The sequence below is a fragment of the Puma concolor genome, chromosome B4 (genome assembly GCF_028749965.1).
Source record: "Puma concolor isolate L17-30 chromosome B4, mPumCon1.1.hap2, whole genome shotgun sequence".
In the NCBI taxonomy this organism is placed as follows: domain Eukaryota; kingdom Metazoa; phylum Chordata; class Mammalia; order Carnivora; family Felidae; genus Puma; species Puma concolor.
In genome coordinates this window covers 110,285,276-110,307,280 of record NC_141673.1, presented here as the reverse complement: position 1 = coordinate 110,307,280, position 22,005 = coordinate 110,285,276, and the positions used below count along the sequence as shown (strand labels likewise).

General features: G+C 34.4%; 1 pseudogene; it reads right to left on the bottom strand.

The window, feature by feature from the left end:
* Positions 1 to 9,549: 9,549 nt before the first annotated feature.
* Positions 9,550 to 10,140, bottom strand: LOC112867588 (NADH dehydrogenase [ubiquinone] 1 alpha subcomplex subunit 5-like; annotated as a pseudogene).
* Between the last annotated feature and the right edge of the window lie 11,865 nt (positions 10,141 to 22,005).

Here is a 22,005-nt window from a genome sequence, read left to right as displayed (position 1 = left end):
AGCACCTTGCTATATTTGCAGAGTTTCCAAGACTCTTGGGTTTTCCTGAGCTGCTGTGACTTTGGCCTATCTGGGCAAATAGATGAGGACTGAGGTGGACATTTTAGTGTTAACAGGCAGCGAAGCCTTTGTAGAGATCCTCCAGAGAGAATTGCCCCAAATCTGAGGACACATGAGAAGTTAACCAGCACCGGGAGAAAATCACAAAGATATCTGGTCTTGTTTCCTACCCTTTGGGAATCATTAGAATTTATGTTTGTTTAAAAATTATTTCTAGTGCCCTAAAAGTACTGATTATATGATTTAACAAAACCTAGTTCTTTCAAGAATTCGGTGATTTAATTTGAGATGAATAGACACTCTGAGGTGTCCATAGGAAAATGGCATTCTATCTGCATTGGAGAGAAAAAGAAGGAGAAGGAGAAAAACATAATTCTGAGATCAATCAGTCATTTTGATAACAAATTGGGCATATTGTATACTTGAATAGTTTATATTCAGAAATGATTGCTTTAGTAATGCATCTAGTTAGAAAAAAACTGAGGCCCTTCATTCAGTGATCCTAAAAAGATAATTTCATTGTGTCATTTATAAATCTTTCCAGTTGTCTAAAAATATTTTACTAAAAAGTAAGATTTATCTTAGATATAAAGCAGGGCCATGTCCAATAAATTTGTTCAACAAACACATTTATTCATTAAGAAGTCATTAAATTCTTAACCATTTATGGAGGACAGGAAAAGTGGGTATCCCAAATCTAAAGCTAATTATAGACAAAAGATCAAGTTCACTTATGCCAAGCACTTTTACTACTTCATTCCTGTCTGTTCTCTCTCCAGGAAGAATTCTAAAAAATGCATTGGCTTAATGAATCTATTTAGTTTGGTTAGTTCCAGAACTTGGTTTGGATACTAAAAATGTGCATATTTTCATCAGGAGGGGAGCAGACAGATGAAAAGGGATGCAGAATCACTGGTTGCCACACACTTGGCTGTCAGTAATTTTGTTTTGCCATGTGATGTTCAATGGAGTCATGGGCCATGCTGCTGTTGATGCTTACGAAGTAAAATATAGTACCTAGTGCTGGCTCAGATCTCACAGCTATGTATAAGATTAGAGAGCTTCCCTTAATTTTCTAGAACTTTGGCTGGGTCTGAATATCAATTTATTGAAATAGAGGAATATAATCCATGGTGAGTACATGGGAGTTAGAAGACAATTGCAGAAGTATTATACTATTGGGTAAAATATGGGAGTTTTTTAAATATAGAAATGGTCTTGTTTAGAATTTATTATCATGTTGAAAAAATAATTTGATTTATAAATATATTATTATTTGCTAGAAGATAAGTAAAAATTATACATGATCTTCCTATGTTATAATTCTAGAATTGGAAAACTATATCCTGCATGCATAATATGGCCAACTAAATGTTTTTGTAAATAAAGTTATATTGGAATACAGTCCCACTCATTTATTAATATATCACCTATGGGCACACCTGGGAGTCTCAGTCAGTTAAGCATCTGACTCTTGGTTTCTGCTAAGGTCATGTTCTCACGCTTCATGAGCTTGAGCCCCACATCAGGCTCCATGCTGTCAGTGCAGAGCCTTCCTGGGATTCTCTCTCTCCCTCTCTCTCTGGCTCTCCCCTGCTTGTTCTCTCTCTCTCTCAAAAAAAAAAAAAAAAAAAAAAAAAAAAAAAAAAAAAAAACTTAAAAAAAAACTACCATCTACAGTAGCTTTTGTGCTGCAATGACAGAAAAGGTGTGACAGAGTCCATATAGCCCAAAAAACCCCAAATATTTGCCATCTGGCCCTTTACAATAGAAGTTTGCTCTCACCTGTTTTGCAGGACATATATTAGGCTGATTAGCTTCTCATAAAATTCAAAATTCAGTGTTATTTGTTAATTGAATCCAAATGTCTTTAAAATTTCAAACAATAGAAGAACTATGACTTTCTGAAAACAAAACTTTTCCCCTCTGTGTTTGCTAAAATCCTCCTTATGCTTATTTTTATGAGAGAATATCTTATTGAGAGTTTAAAGCCTTTGATGATGGGAATGGTTTCAGTAGCATTCCATTCTCTACTTTCATTTGGTTGCCAAATAAACACAAATTAAAACTAGACTTGGTTGTATCAGAAGTAGTTTCTACAGCTTTTAAGTATGGAATTCCCTGGTGGTATGATATATCTTTAGCTATTCTCTGGATAATCTTTTGTATAGCAAACTTGACCATATAGTATCACTAGATTTAAGAAGATGCTGCCATATTAAGTCCATAAAATAGTTGGTGAGCACTTTCAGAGTACCAGTCAAATGCTTTCCTGCCCTTTCAGGTTCCCATGTCATGTAGAGTGTGGCATCTGGCTGGTCATGCTTTATTCCTATTACCCTGGAATGGCATTGTGTGGTTAGAGCAGCACTCTCAAAACTGAGTGCCTGAGTTCCAGTGGCCTCCTGGGTAGGCCTTTATCATATTTCTTAAACTCCTGTGTCTCACTTTCTTTGTATACACTTTGTAGGGTGTATTGAATGCTAAGAATTTACAACAGTGTGTAAGTGTGAAGTGTTATTATTATTATCCTCTAAATGGATAGTAATGTAAGAAGCAGGTAAGGATCTTTGCAAAACAGTAAAATAATTATCTTTTGAAAAACAAATGTTCCACATTTCTATAGTGATTCTAATTAAGCAGGATATTCTTAGAGAAAGTACTAAAATATAATACCTCTTCTTCAGATGGCAGAACATTTGTCTCTTGCTTACTCTCTCATTTTTCAGTGTTTAGGAAATAAAAAAGTCACACATGTAGTTTAGGTTTTACGCACACTGTCTTGGCTTAGGCACCACCTGCCACACTTCCCCCAAGTCTACAAAAGAGACTGATTTCCTGACAGAAACAAGAAGTCTAGCAAGTCAAAACATTGACTCAATAGCTTGGTTGAGGTTATCCTGTTGTCAGACATGCATGTTTTCACCTGTACCATCTCTCTAAAGTGTGCAGGGTAATACATTTAGCCATGGTTTTGGAAAACAGAAGCAGCTTAGCCAAACAGATGAAAAGAACAGCTACTGCAGTATGCAGTGTGAACCAGTTTTTGTTTTTAATGTTTCATCTTCCCTAGTATAACACATAACATTTTTATTGTGAAAACAGAAAGGCAAGTGTTAAAAGGGCCAACGTGTGGCACCTAGAGAGAATGCCAAACATAACAAGTTATCGTGTCAGGGCCTGCACAGAGTCACACCTTTAAGCATCACTCAGAGACTGGCCTCTCAATGAGTTTTATTTCCCCCAAAGAATAGGTTTGATCTGCTAATGTAAATTCTGCAGGAAGCATCAAAACCTTAAAGCTGCAGTAGAACTTTAAATTGACCCACAATTTAAATGCACAATGATGAAGCTCCTAGCTAGGAAAATGAATAGTAGAATGAAAACCCGGTTTAAGGATCAGTTTTGAAGGAAATGCCAAAAAATGTTTTTAAAGATATACTTCCTGCAGCTTTTGTCTTTCCTTTATATTACAGCGAATTTCTTTTCTCACAGTGGGATTTTAAATTAATTTATAATTATACACACTTGCAGGGGATGAGAGAGAAATGACCTAATTATAGACCAAATGGATACCCTCTGGCTATCCTGCAATTAGAGCTACTGGGGTAATAGATGTGCTTTATCCTGCCTTGAGTGGACTCAGTGGTTAACCTGGCAGTGAGTGTTGAAAGTGGTTCATGGAGTCCGCAGCGAAATGTCAAAATCTGTGCAAATTATTTGGAAGAAAAAATAAACAGATAAAACTAAACTTGAAAAGTGATTGTAGAACTGAAACTTCCCCTGCCCTGAACAGATATAAGCACAAACTGTGACCATCAAGGGAGAAAAAATAAGCAAAGAGTTTTAATGCTGTCTCTGTATGTAACTAGATTCTAATTAGTTACAATTATGCTGCCAGGGAATAACAGCTACAGTGACACTGAAGAAGAAAATGCCCAGTTCTAACATAATTCCCACCATTTCTTTAGATTTCTCTTTTTTGCTGAGATTTAGTTAGAAATGATGGAGGAAGCAAAAGGTCTTAACAGGTATCTAACAGGGTCACTGAAGCAGCAAATTCCTTTTTAGTAATTCTTTGGCCTTCTTACTTTTCTCTCTGTATACTCTACAGCAAAGGGAATAATTGCTTTTATAATGTGTACTCAATTCTTTTCCCTTCTCCAGCCAAGAGGGCATTTCTCTGCCTGTTCTTTCTGTACCCACCCCAAACAGGATACTTAACCTGCAATTTGAAAAGAGCCATGTTCTTTGTCTAGTTAACAAAAATATTCTAGCTATAGAGTTCCTAAAACCCATATGAAACACTTAGCAAATAATGACATGTCATTGAGAAGGAGAAAAAGAGCCAATAATGTACTTTTCATGCATTGGGAAAAAATCAACAGAAGAGAATATTGTCACGGTGTATACAATGGCTACACAGAGTATCTCCATGAGGTGAGGAGATTGTGGCCTCGTATATGTGTACTGATGTGGATTGTGGTGGCGTGTGATTGCTGACTGCAGAGGCAATTCTTGCATTTTAATTACTTGGTACTCCTTTCCATTTTCTTATATATAAATCAGATTTTCTAAAGCTGTGGAATAGTAAATACTTAAGGGAAAAATATTTTATAGCATCATTGATACATTTCTGTGGTTCTGTTTAAACAAAACTAAGTAACATTCTTTTAATGAAATTACACATATTTTAGTGAGAGCTATTGGTTAAAAATAGCTTGTCTAGATTTTCTGTTGTTTCTTTTTCAATAATGATAAAAAATTCAAATATTTCCTCAAATCATATAAAGTGAAATCATGAGATATTCTATTCTCAGATCCATATATATGGGATATATTCTAAAAAGAGGAATCATTCAAGTGAATCAGAAACATAGTTCTTCCTAAAGAGAATGGGAAAAATATTGAGATTCAAGTGACAGTTTTAACTTTATCAAAATGGACTGATGTGAAAATATATAGAGTAATAGAAGATGACGAACATTTAAGAAGTAACTCAATAGAAGCAATGAAGAACAAATTTGATATCTCACAAAACCAAATAGGTAAATATGGATGGCTATTCATCTATGCAATATTCACAAGTATTTATTGTGTGCCAGGTGGGTGGTGGAAAAGACTGAGTATGGAGTTTAGAGTCTACAGGGTGGTGAGCTGGACCCAGACTCTTAGGAGAAAATATAGTGATGGAAATTTTAAGAGAATAAACACAAATTTGGTTCCATTTTCATGTTGCTAAATATAAGTGAAAATACACTTAAAGATGGAATAGCCAGTGGAATGAAAATAGAAAAAAAAATTTCCAAATCAGAGAGCTCTGGAGTCAGACTATCCGGTTCCATTTCCTGACTCCACCACTTACAGAACTCCCTACCTTGAGTAGTCTCTGAATATATATGTGTGTATACACACACACACACACACACACACACACGTGTGTGTGTGTGTGTGTGTGTGTGTGTGTGTATACATATAATGTCTATTTATATTGAGAGAGAGAGAGAGAGAGAGCAAGTATCCCAAGCAGGCTCCATACCACCAGTGCAGAGCCCAATGAGGGACTTGAATTCATGAACTGAGAGATCATGACCTGAGCCAAAGTCCGATGCTTAACCAATTGAGCCTCCCAGGCACCCCTTGAATTTTTTTTACATCACTTTTTTCCTCTTTGGAATGGGTATAACAATGGTACCAACTTACCTGCTGTAAATATTAAATCTGTTAATGTAGCTTGAAATTTAGAGACTGTATCTATTTTATGGAAACCTTTAATAAATTTTGACTATTACTATTACAGTCATAATTAGGGGAAGGACAAATTAACTGGGCAATGATATTTGGCACACAGGTGCTTAATAAATATCTTGAATGATCTAATGAATTAATATGGAAAAAATACCAAAAAATAAAGACATTTTAAAAAAGAAAACATGAGAAGACTGAAATAAGAATACAATTATTAAAACAAATGTAAGTAAAATATATTACTCTTGAAAAACAAGGACTTTAATAGAAAAAAGTTCATTTTTATTCTATCTTTAAGGCATCACTCTTCAACAAAAATGAAAGAGTAATGTTGAAAACATAGGGTATATCAAGCTAATGAAAACCAACAGAAAGCAGATAAGCAATATCAACATCAGACAAAGAAGAATTCAAAATAGACACATATTAAATGGGAGAAAAGAATGTTATCTTGAGATAGAATATATGGTTTAGAATAAAGATGAGCAAAAATGTATCACTATGAACCTGAAGTATTATACCATATTAAAAGAAATAACCCATATAAACATAAGGAGAAACTATAAGATCTCAAAGTAAGAAGGTATAACATATTTGTCTTATACTTTACCAATTAAGTAGTCAAAAATAATTATTAAGTAATCATTCTCATGGTTTGAAAAAAACAATTCTCCCTTTTTATAAACATAAAAATTTCACACTCTCCTTAAGTGTTCTCTAAAATTTCAAAATAAATTGCAGTATTAGTAGAATAAAATTAATGGTAAGTATAAATTTTTGAAATTATAGACACTGTGCAATTTTATATAGCAAGCAGGAGTTTGTGGCTAGAAGTTGAAAAGCCCCTGTTATACAGCATCTGAATAATATGGTTAATTAAATTAATTGGGGGGGGGTTATTTTTTTTTATTTTTTTTAAATTTACATCCAAGTTAGTTAGCATATAGTGAAACAATGATTTCAAGAGTAGATTCCTTAATGCCCCTTACCAATTTAGCCCATCCTCCTCCCACAATCCCTCCAACAACCCTCTGTTTATTCTCCATATTTATGAGCCTCTTATGTTTTGTCCCCCTCCCTGTTTTTGTATTATTTTTGCCTCCTTTCCCTTATGTTCATCTGTTCTGTGTCTTAAAGTCCTCATATGAGTGAAGTCATATGATATTTGTCTTTCTCTGACTAGTTTAACTTAGCAAAATATCCTCTAGTTCCATCCACATAGTTGCAAATGGCAAGATTTCATTCTTTTTGATTGCTGAGTAATACTCCATTGTTGTGTGTGTGTGTGTGTGTGTGTGTGTGTGTGTATACACACACACCACATCTTCTTTATCCATTCATCCATCGATGGACATTTGGGCTCTTTCCATACTTTGGCTATTGTTGATAGTGCTGCTATAAACATTGGGATGCATGTGTCCCTTCAAAACAGCAAACCTGTATCCCTTGTATAAATACTTAATAGTGCAGTTGCTGGGTCGTAGGGTAGTTCCATTTTTAATTTTTTGAGGAACCTCCATACTGTTTTCCAGAGTGGCTGCACCAGTTTGTATTCCCACTAGCAACGCAAAAGAAACCCTCTTTCTCCACATGCTCGCCAACATCTGTTGTTGCCTGAGTTGTTAATGTTAGCTATTCTGACAGGTGTGAAGTGGTATCTCACTGTGGTTTTGATCTGTATTTCCCTGATGATGAGTGATGTTGAGCATTTTTTAATAAACATGCAGGTTATATATTTCACAAAGAAAACACATTTTATTTTTTAATTTTTTATTTTTTAGAGAAAGAGAGAGAACACATGAGTAGGGAAAGGGGCAGAAGGGGAGAGAGAGAAATCTTAAGCAAGCTCCACACTCAGCATGGAGCCCAACATGGGGCGCAATCCCACAACTCTGGGATCATGGTCTGATCTGAAATCAAGAGTCAGGTGTTCAACTGACTGAGCCACCCAGGTGCCTCAAAAACAATGTTATTTTTAAGTATTTATGAGGTATTTATAAAAATTGGTAATAAGGAAAACATGAATACATTCCCCAAAGTGTTGTTTGAAACATACAAAACTACTGTTTTCACAAGCCACAAAGCAATCTCCACAGACTAACCTAGTCAGAATTGCAGTCTGTTTAACAGACTGTAGAGTGCAACAAAGCTATACAAACACAGCTAAAAGCTAAAACACAGTTTCCTTGGAAAATAATTTTTAAACACCCTTTAAATGCATATTGACAGGTTCAATGAGAAAACAAAAACCAACATTTCATGTCATTTAAAAATTCACAGCAATGAAAACAGTATATACTATAATCTTTAGCATTTGTTATCAGTCTCTCTTGTCTGTGTGATTCTAGATCTCCATTTTGTTTATACCAGCAAAATTCTACCTTTTTTTTTCTCTTGAGTTAAAGTTTTTGATAATAATTTGAATAAAGGGCCTTACTGCTAAGGATCAACTCCAGAACCAAGAGAGAACAATTTGCTAAAAAGGAATAAAACAATAAAAACAAGATATTTAATCAATTAAAAAGGAGACTGGGTCACCTGGATGACTCAGTGGTTGTGTGTCTGATTCTTGATTTCAGCTCAGCTCATGATTTGCGGTTCATTGGCTCGAGCCCCGAGTCAGGCTCTATGCTGACATTGTGGAGCCTGCTTGGGCTTCTCCCTCCCTCTCTCTCTGTCCCTACCCCACTTGCATTCTCTGTCTCTCTCTCAAAACAAATAAATAAATATTAAAAAAATTTTTGACATTACAGCAACTTTTATTACTTTTCAATCTATAGGATCTCCTTGCCTAAAACAAACAAATAAACAAACAAAAAACCTCTTTTTTTTTAAGAAGACTGTAATAAAATTGACAATTCAACTCCAGAGTGAGAAAACCTAACAAAAAAGCCAAATGAAATTCATGTTCAGACATTAGGAATTAGACTACATAGACATCATTAATGAAAAACAAATATTAATTTGAATTTTGGTCTAACATATTTGTGTGTGTGTGTGTGTGTGTGTATGTGTGTGTGGTATGTATGAAATATGAATCACTAAAAGTGAAGCAATAAGAGTTAAAAGGAAAACCCCCAAACAAGACAAACCATAACAAAGTAAAGTACTTCTTAAAATAGAAACTATAAAGAATGAGACAAGTCACAAAAGAATTTATTCCCAAAACTTTGGTTTTAAAAATGAGCTCTACCAGGAATTCAAGGAATAGATAAATTTTATATTAGGATAATATTGAAAGCTTTTCAATTTCCTGAGGCTTGATACTTCTAAACATCGCTACAAAAGCATAGAAAAGAACAGTATAAACTATAGTGTGCTTGAAGAATGTAGCACATAATGCAATTCAAGACACTGGTTGGCTTGATAGGACAGACAGGTCACTGATATATAAGACGTTGAAAATGTTCTTATTCCTAGCCTGGGTGGAAATTTCTTGAGAGTGTTTTTAGAAGTTATGTTTTATAACTTATGCATATGCTGCTTATGTTTGTTTACATGTATCAAATATTGCCTTAATTAAAAATAACAGAAGACAAAAGAAGAGAAGATTATGCATAATAATTTTTACTTAGTCCAAGAATGTAAGTCTTATTAGATACTGGCAAATACAGTAATGTGATTCCTCATATTAGTAGAAAACTTCATGGCCATCATGACCAATTAACAAACAAACAAACATAAGTTATAATTCAGCATCCATTTTTTAAAAAATATAACACACTAGTCATTTAATGATGATTATACTGACCATTTCCATTGGTTAGCAAGAGGCTTTTCTGAAAACTAAAGTTTCCCATGGTTTCCACTGTATGATTTTTTTTGCCAGATCGAGTTCATTTTCAGCCTGAAGAATCAGGTGGCCACCCTGAAGCTGGTCTTCTAATTTCTTAACAATTGTTTCCATTTTGGGGCGCCTGGGTGGCTCAGTCAGTTAAGCGTCTGACTTCAGCTCAGGTCACGATCTCGCGGTCCGTGAGTTCCAGCCCCGCTCGGGCTCTGGGCTGATGGCTCAGAGCCTGGAGCCTGCTTTGAATTCTGTGTCTCCCTCTCTCTCTGCCCCTCCCCCATTCATGCTCTGTCTCTCTCTGTCTCAAAAATAAGTAAACGTTAAAAAAAACAAGAAAACACACAAAAAAACCAATTGTTTCCATTTTAACTATACTAGGCTTCTCATTTGTAATCTGTTATGTATACTTTCTATCTGCTACATTTTTAGGAATTTGCTCGAGAACCTCAAGAACCTTTGTGTGTAATATTCTTAGCCTCTTGTGTGGACTCATAAAAAGCCAATCCTATAAGGCTGGTGGTTTTCTTCAGGAAACTTGCCATGACAACCATTTAGAATCCATTCCCATAAAATTTTTTAAAAACCAAATCGATGGTAAACTAGGTATAGTTAAGATGTTTTATCTGAACCAAGAGCAGATGTCATGCTGAATGAAGGTACACTAAAAGGATGTTCTGTTAATGACAAGAACTACCAATGCCTGCTCTTGCCTCTACAACCAACAGTGTTCTGGAAGTCCTAACAAGTATAAAAAGAAAATAAAAAGAAATAAGAATCCATTCACTTTGGAATGAACTTGCCATTAGTTACTATTTTTTGATACTGTAGAAAACAAAAGATAATCAATTACAAAATCATCTGAACTAATAAAAATTTGAATAGGTAATCATTTATTTAGTAAAGATACCAAGACATAATAGCTTTCCTATATACATTAGAAAATACAATTGAAAAATAAACATATCCACAATAGCAAATAATCTATAAATTATTCAAGAATAAATTTAATAAAAGACATATAAGACATGTAATTATGAAACTCTACTGGGTGTCATAGAATAAAAGCTGAATAAAAGAAGTGGCATGCTATTTTCCTGGATCATGAGAGTAAATAATTTAAATGTTGAAATCTTTAAAAATTAAACTAAACTCGGTATGATTTAATTTTGATAAAATAATTCTTTTTTTTTTTTTTTTTTAAATTTTTTTTTTTTTCAACGTTTATTTATTTTTGGGACAGAGAGAGACAGAGCATGAACGGGGGAGGGGCAGAGAGAGAGGGAGACACAGAATCGGAAACAGGCTCCAGGCTCTGAGCTATCAGCCCAGAGACCGACGCGGGGCTCGAACTCACGGACCGCGAGATCTTGACCTGGCTGAAGTCGGACGCTTAACCGACTGCGCCACCCAGGCGCCCCGATAAAATAATTCTTAAATTAATCTTAAAGAATACATATGAAACAATATGGCTAGGAAAGTTTTGAAAAAATAATAATTTATCCTTTCACATATTATAACATATTATGAAGTTATAATAAATAGACAACATTTTTCTAGTAGATTAGATTAGAACCAGACTATAATGGTAAGGTAAATCAAGACAAGTATAGATAAAAATATAGTATATGAACCATCAGGCCATATGTACTATAGTATTAAAATATTGTATTATATGGGCACCTGGGTGGCTTAGTTGGTTAAGCGTCCTACTCTTGATCTCAGCTCAGGTCATGGTGTCACTGTCATGGGTTCAAGCCCATTGTCAGGCTCTGCACTAACAATGTGAGCCTACTTGAGATTCTCTCTTTCCCTCTCCTTCTGTCCCTCCCCAAATCATGCTCATCCTCTCTCTCTCTCAAAAATAAATAAATTAACTTAAAATATGCATATAGTATTATAAGTCATAATATTATGACACATCAAATCATTAAGTAAAAAGCGAACTATTTATTTAACAAAATGAGCTAACCATATTTTATGGGCAATATTACATTGTTATGTCATACTTTAACGGTAACTAAATTGAAAATTACCAAAAAAGATCCATAAAATACTTGATGCAAATTGGTGAATATACAAACAATTTTCCCGTGGGGTCAGGCCTTTCTATGCATGGCCAACTGTAAAACCATAGGGAAATGTTCATAGATTGACAACAAAAACCTTAAATAAAAGCAGGAGATAAAAAAAATTTATAATGTCAGAAAACCACTATAAAACAGTAATAGAAAGCTAACCACAAATCTGAAAAAAAAATCTAGTTTCTATAGGCAAATGACTAATTCTGATATGTGAACATTTCTTTCAAGTTGATAGGGAAAAAAGGAACATCCTAATGGAATATTGGGCAAAAGATATAGCGTGGAATTAAAAAATTAATAAATTAAAATGGACAATAAACAAAAAAAGATGCTTGGATTCATTCAATAGTAAGCAAATAATTGCAAATAAAACAAAACCAAGGTAATATTTTCTACCTATCTTATTTTCAAAGATGAAAATAAACACTAATAGTATAATCAGGATGTTGGAAAGTACTCAAACTTCTTTTGAAAATTAATAAAAACTTTCTAAAGAGTTATTTAAAAATATGTATTATGGGGCACTTGGATGGCTCAGTCGGTTGAACATCCGACTTCAGCTCAGGTTGTGATCTCATAGTTCTTGAGTTTGAGCCCCACATCGGGCTTGCTGCTGTCAGCCTGTCAAAGCAGAACACACTTCAGATCCTCTGCCCGTCCCCCGCTTATGATCTCTTTCAAAAAATAAATAAAAACATTTAAAAAAATAAGTATCATGTGCATATCCTTTAATCCAGCAATTCCATTTACAGTCATTTCTCCTAAAGAAACAATCCCTTCAAAAGTCCAAATGAATGTACATGTAGGTTTAATATAGAGTTTAGATAGATAGATAATTTATATGTATTAAGTAATCAGAAACAATCTAAGTGTTGAATAATAGCAATTTAGTAAATTGATTTAAATTTAAATTCAAACAATAACCTATTACATAGTCATATTAATTATATATGACAAAAAATAGATCAATGGATAATGAACAAGCACATTATAAATCTGGATGCCTAACAGGGTCTCATTTGATATGAAAATAGAAATCTCCCTCTTTCTTTTTGTATGTACATACTTATGTATGTATGTTTTAGGCAGAACTGTGTCCCCCCAAAATTCATATTTTGAAGTTCTAATCCCCCAAACCTCAGAATGTGAATATATTTGGGGATAGGACCTTAAAAGACATGATTACATTAAAATGAGACCATTAGGGTAACCCAATCTGACTGACATATAAGAAGAGGAAATTTGCGCAGATAAAGCAACACCAAGGAAGCAGGTATGCACAGAGAAGGCTATGTGAGGACACAAGTGAGAAAGAAACCATTTACAAGCCAAAAGAGAGGACTCAGAAAGAAATAAACCTGCCCACACCTTAATCTTGGACTTCTAGCCTCCAGAATTTAGAGAAAATAAATCCCCATTGTTTAAGTCACCCAGTTGTGATATTTTGTTATGGTAGCCCTAACAAACTAATGCTATATGTTTCAGTGTGTACATGAGTGTATACATGTATATATAAATATTACATATAAGTTATAAGTATATAAGCATATCCTTTTATAATATACATGTTTATATAGAGACACATATATAACATTTTCATGTTTATATATTTGAGAGACTAGAATAATATATACCACGATGTTAATAGTGGTTATTTCTAGACAGTATTTACAGTTTTTGGCATATTTTTTCTAGATATTTACAATTAGTATCTGTTTTTAGAAGAACAAAAATAAATCTATTTTAATTCACACACAAAAAAAGATCAGTACTCAGTTGACTCTTGTTTTTCTTTTGCATCTAGCATAGTGCTTTATGCATGGGAAGGGCATAATAAAAATTGTATTGATTAAAACAAATAAAGACTAGATTGTATGAATTGGCAGGTTTTTGTTAAAATGACTTTCAAAAGCACAGTAAGCCTTCATGGAAACACAGTATTGCTAGATTCTATTTATTTTCAGTTCTCTTTTCATGGTGCTCTCTCTCCTACACTATCCAGGAGGCAGATGTTTAGGACTAATATTTGATTCTTAAGTATGTTTACTTCAGTTTTTCTTTTGAGAAGTTTAAATTCTTTACTAATTACAGATTCCATTTTTAGGCTTGATTGGCATCCTTTTAATTTTTTTTTTCTGACATTTGATTTGTCTCTTTTTTTTCTGACATTGCATTTTGGTTAGGTTATGTAGGGAGTTGGTGAAATGGTTCCCTGACTTTCAGGTTTCTCTTCGTGTGGCCCATCATCTCCCTGTTTCCAGCTCTGAAGCTACCATGGCATATTGACAAGTGAGAATGGATAGAGCCCCAGTGTCTGACATAGATAAAGCTATCAAAAAACACCCTGCAGGGGCAAGCCCCAGGTCCAAATAGGTCTTGTTAGATCTGTATAGACACTTTAGAGTTCCTCTTTCTGAACATACATTTAATCATTGTACAGATGCAAGCCATTTTCCCTTTGACCCTAAACTCTGGATCCTGAGATCACAAATCTGTACCTCCTGCAGGCATGTATCTTTTATTAATGGAAACATCAAAATTCTAGTGCAGCTTTGGCAACTCAGTTTGCAGAGAATTATTAAGCTATTTTGAGTGCTCCAGAAAAGTAACATGCATATCTGGCATTAAAAAATATCATGCAGAGATAGAAATCTAATCAATCATATTTTAGATGAAGGAATAAATGGCCTTTGTGATTTATGTTATTAGTGTAAGTAGTTAATAGAAGCAAATTAGGTTTATGTGTGACAGAGACATTATCAATTAATAGCTCTTGGGTTTTCAGTACTTTGTATCTAAAAATAAAATAAGTAAAAGAAAATAATAAAATAAAATAAAATAATCCTTGTCTTTGGACCTAGAATCATAAGTGTCACCAGGCAGAAATTTATTTCCTCCCTTTTTGGCTCAATCATTTAAGATTTCTCAAAGGCACAGTAGATAAGTTAATGAAAGCAAGGCTGGTCATGGAAAGGGGAAAATCTTAAGTTTCTGTGACAGTGGAAAAAAGAGAGTACAACTAATGTCATATATCTACTAATAACCATCACTGAAAATGTGGATTCAGAGTTGCTACAACTAGAAAATTGAAATAGAAAGACTTCATGTTGGGAATATGTGTTGCCTTTCATAGCCAAGCTTCTCAGGGATTTGAGCTCAGGACATCATCAAAGGAAGGAAGCTTTGAATGTAATATATGAGATTGCAGGTATCATTGTTCTAAAAAGCATATTTTCTGAAATATGATCTTAATTTAATTTTCTATCGCCTTTCTGGGGATGGTTTTCCTAAGGTCACCATTTCTGTAGCTTCATGGTGCAGCATTTGTGGGGTTTGGGTTCAATGACTTTGCTCAGGCAGATCCTGCTGCACTGAACTTGCCCCCATGTTGGCCAAACTGAAGAAAAATAGGTATTTCCAATTTTCTGTTATGTAACAAAGTAGGATGATGGAGATTAAAAATTAAACTACTTTTATAGAGAACCTGAGAGATGTGAAGTGGAAGGTTTCAGTTTGAAGTAAAGAGGGATTTTCTAAATGGGAACAATATTGATGAAAATCTGTTAGAAATATCCTAGGAAAGATACACTTAGGAAATTTAAACTGGATCATTTTATTCATTCTCATTAATATTGAGGCTTTAAAGGCAAAACACTAAATGCTTACTATATGCCTAAGACTAATTACCTGACATCACACAGTTAATTAGTGATGGAACCAGGTTTAAACTCATTTAGCCTGAATCCAGAGCTTTGTTAACTGCCAAGTTGTATGTTTCTCTTTTATTATGAAGTGATGAGAGTCAGAAAGCTACTCAAGGCAGTGAATCACAAAAATACCCTCTGGTCTAGTAGAATCTCCTTTAGATCTCAGAGTGTCTTATAAAATAATATTTTGATCAAATATAAAAAATATGTAATTATCACAGTCTGGTGTTGATGGTACAGAAATTAGTTAAGAGGAAGAAATTTTAAAAATTTTAGAAAGATAACTATAATTCCTCCCTCATTTCCTCCCTCCCTCCTTTGCTTCCTTCCTTCCTTCCTTCCTTCCTTCCTTCCTTCCTTCTCCTTATATTTGATATTTATTCACTTGCTATAAAAATTGAATTGTCTTTTTCATCCAGACTGTCTAATTTTCTTTTCAAAAATTATTAGATTTTATTTTTTTAAGATGTATCAGGTTTACAAAAAAATGAACAAACAGTACAGCAAGTTTCCATATAACCTCTTGCCTTTGTCTCAGTTCTCCCCCATTTAACCAGTATTGATACATTATTATTAACTAAAGTACATTATCTTCCTTCTCCTTGGTTGTGGATTGGATGTAGTAATTCACTTCTAAAGACTGGAGTATGGTGGAAGTAATGGTATGTGACTTCTAAGACTGGGTTATAAAAGACGTTATAGCTTTTTCCATGCTTATTCTCTTGCTCTGGGGGAAGCCAATTGCCAATGTCACAATACCCTGTCAAGCAGCCCTATGGAGAGATTCACATTGTAAGGAACTGAGGCCACCTGCCAATAGCCATGTGAGTGAGCTATTTTGGAAGTAGGTCCTCCAACCCCAGATAAGCCCTCTGATGACAGCAGCTCTGGCCAGCATTTTGATAGCATCCTTATGAAAAAAGCCAAGCCAGGCCACTTAGCTAAGCTGCTCCCAAATTCATGACTGACAGAAACTATATAACATAGTAAATGTCCATTGTTATGTAATCTTTTGTTTTCAGCATAATTTATCTCACTGTAATAGATAACTGATACCCAAGGAGAGATGACTTGTCAGAAAATTTCCTTCTAACTCTTGAAGTAGAAAAGGGGAAAGATTGGAAGAAAACAAGGAAGTAAGGTCTACAGCATATTGAAACATGGAAAGAAATGGAACAATGGAAACAGGAACCCTGGCTCAAACTGAAACCATGTACAAAGATCTTTAAGTAGTAAGTACATTGATATTCTAGGAAAAATATTGTCATGTTAGGATATAATATTGTAAGAATTTAAGAATCATCTTCTTTGCAAATACTTGTGATATTTAGGTTACCTAGTGAATCCATCCATCCATCGAATTTCCCAAGCCAGAAATTTGAAGTCTAGCAGATTCTGTTCTTTAACTTACTCTCTTTGCTAACTGGAAACGAAGTGCTGTTGATTTCAAAACTTAATTAATTTAAAAAATCTGTCTCTCTTTCCTCACTTCTGCCACTGCTTTATTTCCAGCACTCACTGCTTACAGCTTAGAATTCTGCAGTTATTTCCTAACAACCTCAATGTATTCTTCATAATGATATCAAAATAATCTTCCTAGAATACAAATATAATCTTGTCACTCATCTCCCTCGATGAAGTTCAAAGTCATTAACTCAACATAGAGAATCCATGATTTGGTTTCAGACTATGTCTTAAATTTCCTGATCTTCTCACATTCTTTCCTAATACAATGTTGTTTCACACCTCTCTACCTCCCTATAGGTGTAAATCTGAGCTCTGCTATTTACTTGTGTGAGGTTGTGGGCTTTTTCCTTCCTTCTCTAAGTCTCAGAAACCTCATCTATAAAAAAAAAAGAGCAGTCATAGGATATGATCAAAAGAGTTGTGGGGCGCCTGGGTGGCGCAGTCGGTTAAGCGTCCGACTTCAGCCAGGTCACGATCTCGCGGTCCGTGAGTTCGAGCCCCGCGTCGGGCTCTGGGCTGATGGCTCAGAGCCTGGAGCCTGTTTCCGATTCTGTGTCTCCCTCTCTCTCTCTGCCCCTCCCCTGTTCATGCTCTGTCTCTCTCTGTCCCAAAAATAAATAAACGTTGAAAAAAAAATTAAAAAAAAAAGAGTTGTTTTGATGATTATGTTATAATACATGTAAAGTACTTGGGTGAGTGTCTGATGCATAATAAATGCTTAACAAATGACTATTATCTCCGTAAGTTCTTCTCTCTACCTCCATCCCCTCTTCTTTGCCTGACCCACTCCTACTCTCTTAAGATTTAATTAAGATGTTAACACCTTGGGAAGTTTTCATTCAGCCAGGTTGACTTTGATTCCTTCTTTTTGTGTTTCTACAGACCCATTGCCATGGTACTAATCTAACTTTGTTTTTATTGTTGCTTTATTTGTCAAGCTCAATCTCTCTAAACTTAGCTCTTTATTATATATTTACTGCCTGGCGTCTGGCATAGTATATTTAGGAAAAATATTTATGAAATAAATGAATGTACTTAGAATGACTAAGTAAAACTGGAAGCTGTCTACACCAGTAGCTTAATTTAATTATACTTTTGTGTTCTCAAAGTAGATGAAAATCAGTGAATACTCACCAAAATTTATAAAATGTCTAATGTAACATAAGTCTTCAGAGTAACTATTATCAATTCACCCTGAATGAGATATTTAATTTCACAAATCCATCAAACAAATAAACAGACAATCCAGGATATCAGAAGTTCCAACTTGAAAGAAATTAACTGATAGACAAACAAGTATAGAGTATTTACTGATATATATATAACCATAAAATTAGACAATGTGGTATGTCTAATGAAATGACATTATCAATATTTTATAATGTACATCAAAACTTTGGATAAAACCTTAGAGTTTGATTGTATATAGTATGATTACACTTGTTATATTTTTTGAAATAATATATTTTAAATTGGGGTGCCTGGGTGGCTCAGTCAGTTGAGCGGCTGACTTCAGCTCAGGTCATGATCTCACGGTCCGTGAGTTCGAGCCCCGCGTCCGGCTCTGTGCTGACAGCTCAGAGCCTGGAGCCTGTTTCAGATTCTGTGTCTCCCTCTCTCTGACCCTCCCCTGTTCATGCTCTGTCTCTCTCTGTCTCAAAAATAAATAAACGTTAAAAAAGAAATAATATATTTAAAATTGACAAAATTAAATAATCTTCAACAAGCAAGCAATCTGTTATATATAAGTCCCTATCATCTATGCTATTCAGATCTACCTATTCCATAAATGCCTATACCTGTTAGTATCCAAATATATTTCAGAATTAAAAGACTCATTCCCTTAGCTATGAGATCTTTCTAGGAATTGCCCTTGACAGAAAAAAATCACCTTTCTCAAGGTTGCGCCCACTCCCAGGGGGCAATCTGCATTCAGTGACTGGTCAGATATGAGGAAGGAACAAATGCTTTCTGACTATTAAAAAGGGCAGAAACCAAGTTCCAAACAGCCTGAAAAGACCCTGGGGGGATATGCATGTGTTCTTCCCTATGATTGCTGTCCTACAGTAATCTATAGCTTTATTATAATATATTCACACTGAGGGTTTTTTTTGACAGATTTTATTATTTATTTTGGAGAGACAGAGTGCAAGTGGGGAAGGGGCAGAGACAGAGAGGGAGACACAGAATCCAAAGTGGGCTCCAGGCTTTGAGCTGTCAACACAGAGTCCAACAGGAGGCTCGAATTCATAGACCTGAGCTAAAGTCCAACCAACTGAGCCACCCAGGTGCCCCTACATTGAGGTTCTGATCCCACCCTGTGCAGAGGAGGGCTGCCATGACAGTTCCAACAAGGACCATATAGGGCCAAAAACTTCCCTTCCCGACCTACGGGAGGAATCCCCAAGATGATTGGAAGGAACTTCAATCAGTGACCACCCTAGCCATGACTCATAACCCATGCAAGTATAAAAAACAATACAAACCTACCCCCTGGTATAGTTGCTGCCTTTGGGTCTGTCCACTCTCCCATCTTGAGAGTATACTTTCTTTTAAATTGCTATTAAACTCTTTCTTACTTGAAAGTTTGGCTCTGAATTCTTTCTTAACTGAACTCAAGAACCAAGGTTGGTGCTGAGGCAGGGGAGGGACCTATTATGAATACCTTACCTGTTGTCCAGACAACTCCATATATATGGTACTTGCCATTGCCTATGAAAATACAAACTTGGTTATTATTGTTAATGACTGACAGAACAATTAGAACCTCTTATTAATTTAGTTGATGTATCATTTAGAGACTATTGGAAGTTATGTGAATCCAAATTGTTGAATATATACCTTCGTTGATATTTTTGGATTAGATTAAGATGCAACCTGTATCAAAACTTGCAGAATTGTTTCTAACTTCTAAAATAATGATTGATTTATACAGAGGATATTAATGAATACTAAAAATGTTATGTAATAGATTGTTAAGGGAATGGGATATTGACAATGTCTTGGAGTATTTCTCAATAGATACTTAATTTTTAAGGGAAATGTTACCTTTATAATGAGATTATAGTAGCCATCAGATTAATCAAGTAATTAAGTTTAGCAATACCAATAGTGGAACAAACTGGTATCATTTGCCTCCTGATGTGATATAATTAGACATATATAACATCACTTATGTAACATTTTATCAAAAATGTTTAACGTGAATATAATCATGAGGAAACTATTAGGAAATCCATAACGTGAGACATTCTACAAGATAGCCTGGACTTTCCAACAAAGTTAATTCCACAATACAAACCACATTCAGATGCACACACGCACACACACACACATGTAATGTGGGAAACTATACCATAATAGAATAAACTTACAGATGTAATAACCAATTTGATTGAACCTTGGATCAGGGGAAAAACAGCTACAAAAGACCATTTTGGGACAGTTATGGAAGCTTAAATATGGATTGACTGTATTGCTGATTTAATGTAAATTTTCTTTAATAGGATGCTGATATTATGGCTATGTTGGATAATGTTCTTTTCATAAGAGATGCACACTAAAATATTTAAGAGTGACATGTCATGATGTCAAAGCTTGTTTTCAGATGGCTTGTCAAAGTCCAAATAGGGAAAGATAAGGCAACTGTGTAATATGTATAATATATCAGGGTTTACAAGTATTCATCATACATTTTTTCAACTTTCCTACAGGTTTGATAATTTTCAAAATAAAAAGCTTAGACCAATAATACTATATATGTAGAATTTACACATATATATACACACACAAACTTACAGAATAGGTGTCAGTGGCTTGGAAAAAATTTCTGGAGACAAGAATGGAGCACTTCCAAGAAATATTGCATCATCAATGCTCTTCATGATATATGGTGGTTGATACTGTGTGCAAAGTTATAGACTTTAGCACCTCCTAATCAGAGTAGGAAGTAAAGAATTCTTACTAATTTATTTTGTTTATATTCTCATTTTTATGTATGCTTAAGTGTTGTATGATAATCATGATGTCTAAATAATTCCAGAAGAGTTTTTACTAAAATAAAAGTAAAAAAACTAAAATGAAATAAATTATAAAGGGATGAGAGATGATTTTCAATAATTTAATTGTCAGGGTTCATCTTCCATAATATAACACTGTGTCTTATATTTTGTTGATGACATTTGACATTAGATAAAATATGCTTAAAGAATTGCAATGTGTAATGCTCAAATAATATTAGTGAATGGTATAGTGACCTCATGTCAAAATAACAAAATATTTTGTAGAATAGATTGGTGACATTAGTGTAAATAATAATATCGACACATCAATTTCCAATTTTGATTAAATTATATGACAGAGATTATCTACACATAATAGAAACTGTGATTCTTTGCTTTTGTATTTTTTAAAAAGTGGGCTCCACACTCAGCACAGAGCCCAGCACAGGGCTTGAACTCATGACCCTGAGATCAAGACCCACGCTGAGATCAAGAGTCAGATGCTTAACCGAATGAGCCATCCAGGCACTCTATGATTCCCTGAATGAGGAAAAACAATTACTGAAAGCAAAACAACAAAAAAGAAAATCAAAATAACAGCATAGCCTTCCATTTCTTATATTTAACATTTCACTATGAACATTGTAAAACGTGCACATTTGTGGAAAGAATAGAACAATTAAACCCCAAATACATCATCCAGACTCAACAATCACTACTATTTGCTCAATGTCCACCATCTCTTTTGAAATGACCCAAGAAAACGATTTATTTATAGACAGGGTCCAAAGTCTTCTCAAAGTTTCTCTTGGATCTATGCCTTTTAAATTTGTTGCCTTAGGGGACATTTGAATGGATATACATTCACAGTATGTATAAAAATACATATGTCTATGTGTATATACACCTATATAGATATATTAATATATAGGTATAAACACATAATTGCCACTACATATATATGTATGTTTGCATTTATGTTCTGTGAATTCTATTTTATTGTGAGAAGCTGAAGGATGGAGGTGATTTGCTCCAGGGAATTAAGGTTACTTAAACTAGATTTTGAATTATGACCATTGAAAACTTTCATCCTTGAACTTCCTGAAATAAAGGGCAGTGAAGATAACTCAGAGATATCTTACAGTAAATAA